General features: G+C 32.8%; 1 pseudogene; it reads right to left on the bottom strand.

The window, feature by feature from the left end:
• Window positions 1–3,407: 3,407 nt before the first annotated feature.
• LOC125847959 (putative late blight resistance protein homolog R1B-12) lies at window positions 3,408–7,340 on the bottom strand (annotated as a pseudogene).
• Window positions 7,341–11,041: the final 3,701 nt, after the last annotated feature.

Raw genomic sequence — 11,041 nt, 5'->3', positions numbered from 1 at the left:
ACAAGGGTAGAATAAGATAAAACTCATAGCAAGAAAGACAATTGAAGTACCTTCGTGGGCTCTAGACTCACAAGGCCGCAGGCATGAGATTTTAAACGAGATCGATATGAAGTGATTATAGATTGATTGAAGGGAGGACATACAATTTGCTTGAGGTGACAATTTTGGTATTTCAACACGAGTACTGTGAGTAGTAATCTTACTACAATTTGTATTTCACAAATTTCATGATTTTTATATGGTTTATAAAGTAAATATGTTATCACATGTTTTGAACTTGCATGTGGGACAAGTCTTTTACTGGATATGACATTGAAAAGATTATCTGAGATGATCTGATATTTATAAGATATGATTACCATTATTGAAAGGATTCTACACTTATTTGTGAAATGGTTTTTTGACTTGTGAGTGTTAAACTTTGAAATAATATGATTTGATAAGACTTAAATGCTCTGTTCAATTTTGAATGCTTATACTGATTACAAGAAAAATATAAATGGGAGAAGACCTTGATGAATCTCGTAGCTAACGGCAGGTTTGTTAGACCTGGTGCACCTTGTAGTTACAGATTACCGATAAAGTCCTTGCTAATGGAAAGATTGAATTAGCATACCGTTACCGATATCCCTCGAATAGGGATCTACCGATATGAATATTTAACTCTTTTATGAGGAGTTCATTGTTATTGGTTACTTCTTAAAGAGAAGGTCACACGGTTTACACGATTCATCCTTGGGAACCTCCCAAATATATAAGATTGATATGAGAGTGTTTTTCTGAGTTTGTTTCTAAAAGGTTACATTGATTTTGCTTACATGAGACAAATAAGATTGAATATTGTTACCGTTTCTGAAAGGGCATTGATTTCATTATGTTGGTTAACATACTAGCATGTTTTCTGACTTGTGCCTCATTAAAATGGTTGTGGTTTAGTATTATTACTTAGTGAGCTAGCGTCTCACTCCTCGCTAAATGTTTTACAGAGAATTTAGGTGACATTGAAGAAGATTTCATTAATTAGAGAGTGGATATATAGTATCTTGTGAGCCTCACATTGCTTCACGTGGCAAGAGACTTATTGAATTGTTATGGTTTATTTAGTTCTTTAAAAACTCTTAGAGTCGCTCCATTTTTCATTCCTTTTAGTTGAGTCTTGATTATTCATTCGTATTATAGCCAAGTGACTAGTCTTCGTACTTGGTAATGAATTGGTATTATTGCGTAACAACTAGATCAACGATGGATATTATGTTATAATTTACGGTTGTTATTAGTTGTGTTGTGGATTTCTGAGATAGGAAAAATTCAGGATAGGCCCAAAAACAAAGGAAACTTTTCCCGATTTTCTATAGAATTCTGGAAAGGCTTGCTTTGGGATTCTCTCCCTTAGCGCCGGTTACGTTCCTAAATTAGGCCGTGACACTTAGGCAGGGACTTCTCAGAACTATGATAAGTATGTTGAGGTACATTTGACAAATTAATTGATTTAAAAGTGGAAATTGATTATATTTCTTTTCTCAATTTTAAATAAGATTATTATGCTTTTATAAAATAATTATTTTTAGTTGTGATAATTAGAAGCTCATTGATTAATTTGTACAACTATTTTATTAGGTATTTTAGTTAAGTTTAGGCAAATCCCCTGAATCTTAAATTTAGATTATGAAGGATTCGACTTCTAGATCCACACTCATATCAAAACCCGCACTAAAGTCTGAGAAAATCAGGTTTTATTAAGTAATCTGCAATATCTTTTGTTTGCACAAGCAAGATAATCATTGTGTCATTCAAATATCATGTGTAATAATCAAGAATAGGAAAATATAATTAAGAATAATACAAAATAAAGGGGAAAATGTAGAAGTACCTCCTAGACTATGACCCAAATCCCAGAGACACACCTTAACTAAACTAAGGTCTTATTACCCTTCTAAACTCATTTTTTTTGTAATTTTGTACACCTTTTTAGCTTATGTGGCATCCAAATATCTCCCACACACCTCATTTGTGTGGAGTCACAGGGTGTGCCACATAAGTCAAAAGGTGTACAATATTATATATAAAATGTGTTCGGGGGAACGGGTAATAGGACATTAGTTTAATTAAGGCGTGTCTCTGAGATTTCAATCATAGTCTAGGAGGTACTTGTGCCTTACAAGTGTTGTTTTGCTCTACAAGTTTGATCAAATGGAAAAGTAATTAAGGAAAACTAACCTTTCGATGGCAGATGATTTGAGAAAAGGATAGAAGAAGTTGTTGAGTGGTTGAAATGATATCTGCAGATTTTTATCTTTAGGAAACATCTTAAATAGTCCCTTAACTTTAAATAGTAGGTTCACTTACATCCTTACTTTATAAAATGTTGAACATATATGGTCCTTTATCTTTGAAAAAAGTTTTGCTCCAAACTAACCTTCTAAGATGACATGTTTGAATCTCGAAATTCAAAATTCGTCACATAAATTAAGACAAAAAGAGTATTATGTTATATTATTATTATCATTATTTATTTATTATATTTTATCCGACTCCCAAATCCAACCCTGACCCAAGGCCCAAATTTTGAGACCCGACCCAAAACCCATATTTTGACCTCGACTGGAGACCCAAATCCCAACAGTGAACTGAGACCCAAATACGACCTCGAATCGAGGTACAACTTTGGATCCCGACTTGGGACTTGACTCCTATCCCCAATTCCGGGACCTGACCCCGATTTAAGATCCAAATTTTGATCTCGACATTAAAATACAATCAAAACTAACTTTGAAGGCCGGTTATTAGAGAAAATTGACTTAAAATCGTAGGTCAAAAAAATCCAACCCAAGCTGACAAAGAGGTGGATAATTTGATCCTGAAATAGGTCATTTTGGCTATTCCAATCTTTTATCTATTTATTTCATCAGATATATGAAACATATGATTCTACTATTCACATTTATTTTACAGGACCAAAACAAGGCATTTCCTCGCTAGTTGGAATAAAAACCTCAACATCAACCTTCATTGAACCCCTTCTTCCTATCATTGCTACCTATGAAACGAGTCCCTCTTTCATTCACTAAAGAAGACGTAGCTAATATTAGAGAAATCAACTTAAAATCGTTGGTCAGAAAAAAATCTGACCTTGGGAGGTCAATTTTCCAAAAATAAATTATTTTTTGAAAAAATTCGCCCTCAGGTGGTTGGTTTTTAAACAAAATAATAAAATGAACCATCCGGGGTTCAAGATGTTTATTGGTTATATATATTAAATTTGTACTCTTAAAATTTTATATTTATGTAAAAAAAATGATTTGCATTACTTGAAACTCTTGTCAAATTCTTACAATAAAATTCAAGCAATAAAAAGTACGACTTACATGTAAATAAAAATAATTATTATACCTTCCAACAATAATCTTGTTGGAGCCTGTTTAAATTTTTCTCACTAAATTGCTAGATTGAAATTTGATCCGTTTATCAAAAGATGAATGTCTGGAGAAGATAAATTTTTCCCATTCAACCAAAAAAGTACCTGCAATAAAATAATCAAATCTTGTATAAGTAAAAAAATCTGAAAGCAATATATAAGCAATAAAATATTATTTTGTAATTTTTTAAAAAAAAAAAATTGTGATTGTTGGTCAAAAGATGAGCAGGCCATATAAATTTGATCATTTTTTTTTGTAACAAAATTTTCTAATGCCTCTATCTATCTATAGGACATAATATGGAATACCAAATGAATTAGGAGTTATAGTTATCAAAAGTCACGAGAGTAATAAAAATAAAGACAATTAAATTTTTATACCAAATGATAACGATTTTAAATAAGAATATTATGCTTTTATGAAATTGTGATAATTAGAAGCTCTTTGATTAATTTGTGGAACTAATTTGTTAGGTATTTCAGTTAATTTTAGCCAAATCCCCTGAATTTCAAAATTTAGATTAAGAAGGATCCAACCTCTAGATCCAACCCATCTCAGACACCCGCATCAAAGTCTCAGCAAATCAGGTTTTATTAAGTAATCTGCAATATCTTTTGTTTACACAAGCAAGATGATAATTGTGTCATTTAAATGTTATGTGTAATTACAACAATAGATTAAGTATAATTAAGAATAGTACTACTGAATAAGGTGTATTAGTAATATTGAGATTAGTTATACTTGAATTAACTGTTTCCGCACCTGGAAGGTATGATACGCACATCCACGGGGTCATTTCCGAGGTCTTGTTGTTCTTGTTGAATTCGTGCAGCAGATTCTGCAAGTATGGGAAGACAACTATCTAACTCAATCAGTTGTAATGTGTTGATATCTGCAAACTCAATGGGTATCTTTTTCAAATGATAGCCAGAACGAAGCACGAGGCGTTCAAGGACAGGAAAATTGTCATTTGTAGCTTTCCAGGACTTGAGAGAATTTGCATCAATTAGTAAAAGCTTCAATTGAGCAAATACACAAACATTTGGATCCCACTCTTCGCCACGACAAGCATTAGGCATCAGCTTCAACACCTCAAGGTTAGGCAACTCAGCTATGACGTCCAAGTACGACCAACTTAGATAAGTTCTGTACAACTTCAACTTCTTGAGAGTTGCTGGAAAGGTCACCGGATAAATGACTGAACTCCAATTATACATTTTTCTTACACTCAATGTTTCAAGTTGCTGCAGAATGACAAGATTGTTGAAATGTCCAGATTTCTGAAAACTTTCATAGTCATCTTGATCTCCATCGAATCCTATTTTTTTAACATTCTGAATCCCCGAAAGAACTTCCTTCGTGCAACAAAGTGGAGACAGGTAAGAAATAGATTGTATATTTGAAAAACTCATGTGTCTTGCTTTGTCAACAGATACACTTGGTTGATTTGGTAAATGAAATTTGTGCAGTTTCAGATACCTTAATTGCATTAGTCCCCAAATTTGCTCTGGAAAAGTTATATACGATGGAGTATACCCTCGAACAATGAATGTCTGCAGATTCCATAACCTGCAAATTTCTGGAGGTATGTCGAAATTTGAAGGGCAGAGTAATGCTAGGTACCTCAACCAGATGAGGCTTAGTATCTGTAGAGGGAAACTAGAAATCCCCATGTATGCCAAGTCCAAGATTTTGAGTAATTTGAAATGAATAAGCTCTGATTTGAAAATAAAATTTGAACAAAAAAAACCAGAAAAGAAAATAGAGCGAGTTCGTTTCAAAAGATTGTTGTTGTCATCATCTCTCAACTGATGATGTCCAGGGGTAAGAAGGGCCCTATAAAGACCATAGGTAAATTTATCAATTTCATTACCGGTCCAGTGCTTAAACGGCTGCATATTATGCCTACTGAGAGATTGGCATACTGAAGGAACATGATTTGGATCACAATCAAATACAAAATCATTGATTTGAGCTTTCTTTTCATCGGATTTTTCAAACAGAATGTCGTTCATGATAAATAGGTTTCCTCTTTGAACTTGTCTCAAGCACAAGTCGTATATTAGATCATGAACCTTACATGATATAATTTTTGTTTCATCTCGACTTTTCTTGCTGACATGAACTAGACATCTGTTGATAAGATCTTGTAAATATTTCTCACCTTCACCTTCCAAGTCATTTTCAAAATTCAGGAACCCCTCAGCCATCCAAAATCTCTTCAAATGTTTCACTGGAATCTCAGTGTCTTCTGGAAAAATTCCGAAATACAGAAGACATGTTTTTAGATCACTGGTCAAGTGATTGTAACTCAACCCAAGAACATGTGAACATTGTTCATCGGGATCATTTTTGACAAATGACTTGACATCTTTAGCAACACTTTCCCAATCTTCTATTGTCTTTTTGGACTTGAGAAGCCCCACAACCACGACAATAGTTAGTGGTAACCCGTGGCTTTTCTCTGCAATTTTCTTCCCAATATTCTCAAATTCAGATGGTAATGGTAATGCTTCATTTGCAAATGCTACACTTTTAAAAAGGTTCCAACTGTCATCTTGATCCATGAAGCTCATCTGCAACGAAAGATTTTCTGTATTAGCATAGCAAGCCACTTCATTGTTACGGGTAGTCAACAGTATTCGACTCCCCTTGTTCTGAATTGGAAAGCATCGTCTCATGTCATCCCACGCTTTACTACTCCAGATGTCATCCATGACAATTAAGTACCTCTTTCCATATAACCTTTTATGCAGCATGTCTGCTAACGCTGCCTCATCGTTCATGTCAAATGTGCCACCCTTTGTAGAGCGCAGAAGGCTCAACAAGATTTCCTTTACATTGTGCTGTTGAGAAAGAGTAGCCCAGGCACAAACATCAAAATGAGAACGAACGTGTGCATCATTGTAAACTTCTATTGCTAAAGTTGTTTTACCAATGCCCCCCATCCCAATGATTGGGATGACTTTGGGTTCACCAGAGTATCCTCTAGTCAGATCTTCTAACAACCGTTCCCTTTGATCATCGCGTCCAACCATATTGTTCTTAACCTTCAGAACATCATTTGCTGAACTAGAAAAATCTTGAACCAATGATGCTTGTTTCCCTTTATCTCGAATCTTTGTTGACTCTTTCCTAACACGATCGATGTCCACTGCTACTTGTTGCAGGCTGTGATGAAAGTTTCGACGTGTCCTTTTGTTCTGACTCTTACTATTTGCCATTTCAATTTCTGTTAGTCTTAGTTGAATTGTGTATTCAACAGCACTTGCAATTTCTTTTACCTGTACTTCCAAATATGTCATTTCCCCGGAAACATTGTTTTTCTCAAAGTTGTTGAGAAATACTGCCAGGGAACTAACTTTTTCATGAATAGCCCAAAGTTCTTCTCTGTGATCACATATTAGAGATTGCATTGGCGAATTGGATGTCATCAAGAGCGATTTTATCGTCGTCATAAGAGAAATTAAACTTGCATAAGCCATATTAACAATAATCCCCTTTTTTCCCTTTGCAATTATGACCTGAAAACTGCAGCTTAATGTATAAAAATAATTGAACTCCTAATAAGCAAAAAATGATTGTGATTCAAAGCTTATTGACTAAAAATGTTGCTTACTTAAGTAATATTTTCTTAGTATGATATTTAGATCTTCTGAAAAGCATAAGACTTGTACTATATCTCTATGTTGCTCGGACTCTTTCAAGAAGTTGTCACATCCATGTCAGATCCAATACACAACTAGCTATCACTATATATAGTGCAAGGAGCTAAATTATACTTTGATAATTAAGGTATTACAAGTATTGTTTTGCTCTAGAAGTTTAATCAAATGAAAAAGTAATTAAGGAAAACTAACCTTTCAATGGCAGAAAATTAAGAATATAGCTGCAAAAGAGACATTTGAGAAAAGGATTTGTTGAGTGGCCAGGATGAGATTAGAGTGCCTGAATTTATATCTGCAGAATTTATATTTAAGAAACATCTTAAATAGTCCCTTAACTTTAAATAGTAGGTTCACTTAGATTCTTATTATATAAAAAATGTTGAACATAAATGGTCCTTTACATTTGAGAAAAGTTTTGCTCCTTTAAATATTGAAATTTGAAATGTGTCACATAAATTAAGACAAATGGAGTATTATGTTATTATTATTACTATTATTTATTTATTTATTATATTTTATTCGAATCCCAAATCCAACCCTAACCCAAGGTCCAAATTTTGAGATTCAACCCAAAATCCATATTCTGACATTGACTCGAGTCCCAAATCCCAACAGTGAACTGAGACCCAAATATGGCTTCGAATCGAGATACAACTTCGGATCCCGACTTGGGACTTGACTCTTATCCCCAATTCCGGGACCTGACCCTGATTTAAGATCCAAATTTTGACCTCGACATTAAAAATAGTCAAAACTAACTTTGAAGGTCGGTTATTAGAGAAAATTGACTTAAAATCGTAGGTCGAGAAAATCCGACCCAAGCCGACAAAGAGGTGGATAATCTGATCTTAATATAGGTCATTCCGGCTATTCCGTTTTTTTATCTATTCATTTCGTCATATATTTGAAACATACGATTCTGGTATTCACATTCATTTTACGGGATCAAAACGAGGCATTTCCTCACTAGTTGGAATAAAATCCTCAACATCAACCTTCATTGAACCCCTTTTTCCTATCCTTGCTACCCATGAAACGAGTCCCTCTTTTTCATTCACTAAAGAAGGGGTAGCTAATATTAGAGAAATCGACTTAAAATCGTTGGTCAAAAAGAAATCTGACATTGGGAGGTCAATTTTTCAAAAATAAATTATTTTTCGAAAAATTTCACCCTCAGGTGGTTGGTTTTTAAACAAAACAATAAAATGAAACATCCGGGGTTCAAGATGTTTATTGGTTAAAGATTATATATATATATAATTTATACTCTTACAAATTTATATTTTCGTAAAAAAAAATGATTTGCTGAAGTCAGTTTTTGATTATTCTTACTATTATTATTTTTTACAAAAATCAACTCTGAAGGTTAGATTTGTTAAATAAAAAAAAATTCTTCAAAAAACTACCTTGACCTCTTTTGAAGTCGATTGTAAGGAAGTCGATTGTAAGGAGGTCTTTTTAGTAGTATAAAAATATTTTTTTCTTCGCACCAAACACACCCTAAAAGAGAAGTAATGGTTGTAATTCGGGAGTACTTATTTGTTTACATAATAAGAAAATAGATAATATGAATATCCATATTATCTGTCAGATTAGGAGCGGCTCAAAGAAATCGGTGGAATTAAACCAAACCTTTAGAAGAAGCCTTAAATTTATCTACTAAATTTTATAGTTTTTTATTCTAGTATTTTTTTTTTGTAAAGAAGGTATACAATCATTTTGTACCTATCTTGATTATTCAATCTATTCTCTCAAATTTAAACAAACATTTGTATAAGAAACATATACTAACGATTACGAGATGCTTTCATAAATTCATATATTAATAATCTCAAATTTGTATCATTAAGTAGATGTCAAACTAATTTCATCCATTTGAAATATTCAAATTCATTTTGAAGTAAAAAAGTCTTAATAATTCAATTGATTAGCTATTTGAACTTTTACCTTGTTAGTGAGTGTTTGATTCCCACCTTATAATATCCACTCCCTTAGTAAAAACACACACAAGGGACTTCATCCTTTTAATATATTGCATAATGTTTATTGTTCTCTAATTCATGTGAAGGTATTTGATTAGATACATAATTTTATATAAAAATAAAGATATTTGAAATTTGTCGGCTGAAATAAATTATAGAAATTTTGTAAGTGAAAAATAACACAACTAAAAAACTGCTTAAAAACGACGGACTGAAAAGCGACAGTCGGCGTCGCTCCAAAAAGCGACGCATTTTGCCACACTGTCCATCGCTTTTTAATAAAAATAATTATTTTTTAAATTATTTTACAAAAAGCGACGGACGGCATCTCTTAGTCCGTCGCTTTTTTTCGCGGAATTTTGCGTCAAATAAATAAATAATTAATAATTATTTATTTAATATATATAGCGACGCCGTCCGTTGCTTTTATTAAAAATAATTATATATAAATTAAAAATTAACGATGTTGTCCGTCGCTTTTAATTTATTTTATTTTATTAAAAAAATAAATTATGGCGACGGACGGCATCTTTATATCCATCGCTTATTGGTCAAAATATATGGTCAACTATTTTTAAAAAGCGACGGACAGTGTCTCTTAGTCCGTCGCTTTTTTGGTCAAAATAATAGTCAACTATATTTAAAAAAAGCGACGGACTTAGAGACACTGTCCGTCGTTTTTTATTAAATATTTGAAAGATAGATCACTATTTTCTTAATTTCCTCTCTCTCTTCACTCTTATTCTCTCCCTTCTCTCTATATTGATCCTCTACCCGTCATCGACGCCGCCCTTCCCCGTCGCCGGCGCCGGTCGGCGACCTCTCCCAGGTCTGCCCTTCCCCGTCGCCATCCGCCTTCGCCGGTCCCGTCGCTACAGTGCTGCTGCCTCTCCTTGTTAAGGTTAGGGTTAAATTTTAGTTTTTTTTTCAATTGTAGTGATTATAATTGATTGTTTGTTAGTATATTATTGTTTTTGTTTGTTGGGTTGTGTTATTCAATTGTTAATTTGATTTGATTATTGTTAGTTAGGTATAGATAGTTGAAGATTTTTATTTTAGGATTTTTTCAAAAAAAATTGGGCATTTTTAAATTGGGCATTGTTAGTTAGTGAAGAATTAGCATTTTTGTACTTTAGGACTAGTTTAAACTTGAGAATATATAATTTGAGGTTGAATTGGGATTTTTTTGGATTTGATTTTAGGACTAGTTAGTAAAGTGTTAATTTGAAGTTAGAAATTAGTAATTGAAGTGTTATGAGTAGATGATGAATGTTTGAATGTCATGAATTTAGATGATGAATGTTTGAATGCCATGAACTTAGAATTTGAAGTTGAACTTAGAACTTGAACTTGAACTTTGAACTTGAACTTGAACTTGAATTAAGAATTTGAAGTTAAACTTAGAACTTGAACTTGAAAGTAGAACTTGAACTAGAACTTGAACTTGAACTTAGAACTTGAACTTAGAATTTGAACTTGAACTTAGAACTTGAACTTGAAATTAGAACTTGAACTTGAACTTAGAACTTGAACTTGAAATTAGAACCTGAACTTAAACTTAGAACCTGAACTTGAACTTAGAACTTGAACTTGAAATTAGAACTTGAAGTTGAACTTGAAATTAGAACTTGAACTTGAACTTAGAATTTGAACTTAAACTTAGAACTTGAACTTGAAATTAGAACTTGAACGTAGAATTTGAACTTGAACTTATATAAAACTTGAACTTGAAATTAAAACTTGAACTTAAACGTAGAACTTGAACTTGAAATTAGAACTTGAACTTATAATTTGAACTTGAACTTGAAATTAGAATTAGAACTTGAACTTGAAATTAGAATTTGAACTTGAACTTAGAACTTGAATTTGAAATTAGAACTTGAACTTGAACTTAGAACATGAACTTAGAATTTGAAGTTGAACTTAGACTTGAACTTGAAATTAGAACTTGAACTTGGAACTAATTAGCTTGAAT

This window comes from Solanum stenotomum, chromosome 12, assembly GCF_019186545.1.
Source record: "Solanum stenotomum isolate F172 chromosome 12, ASM1918654v1, whole genome shotgun sequence".
NCBI classification, from domain to species: Eukaryota; Viridiplantae; Streptophyta; class Magnoliopsida; order Solanales; family Solanaceae; genus Solanum; species Solanum stenotomum.
This window is presented reverse-complemented; position numbering and strand designations above follow the sequence as displayed.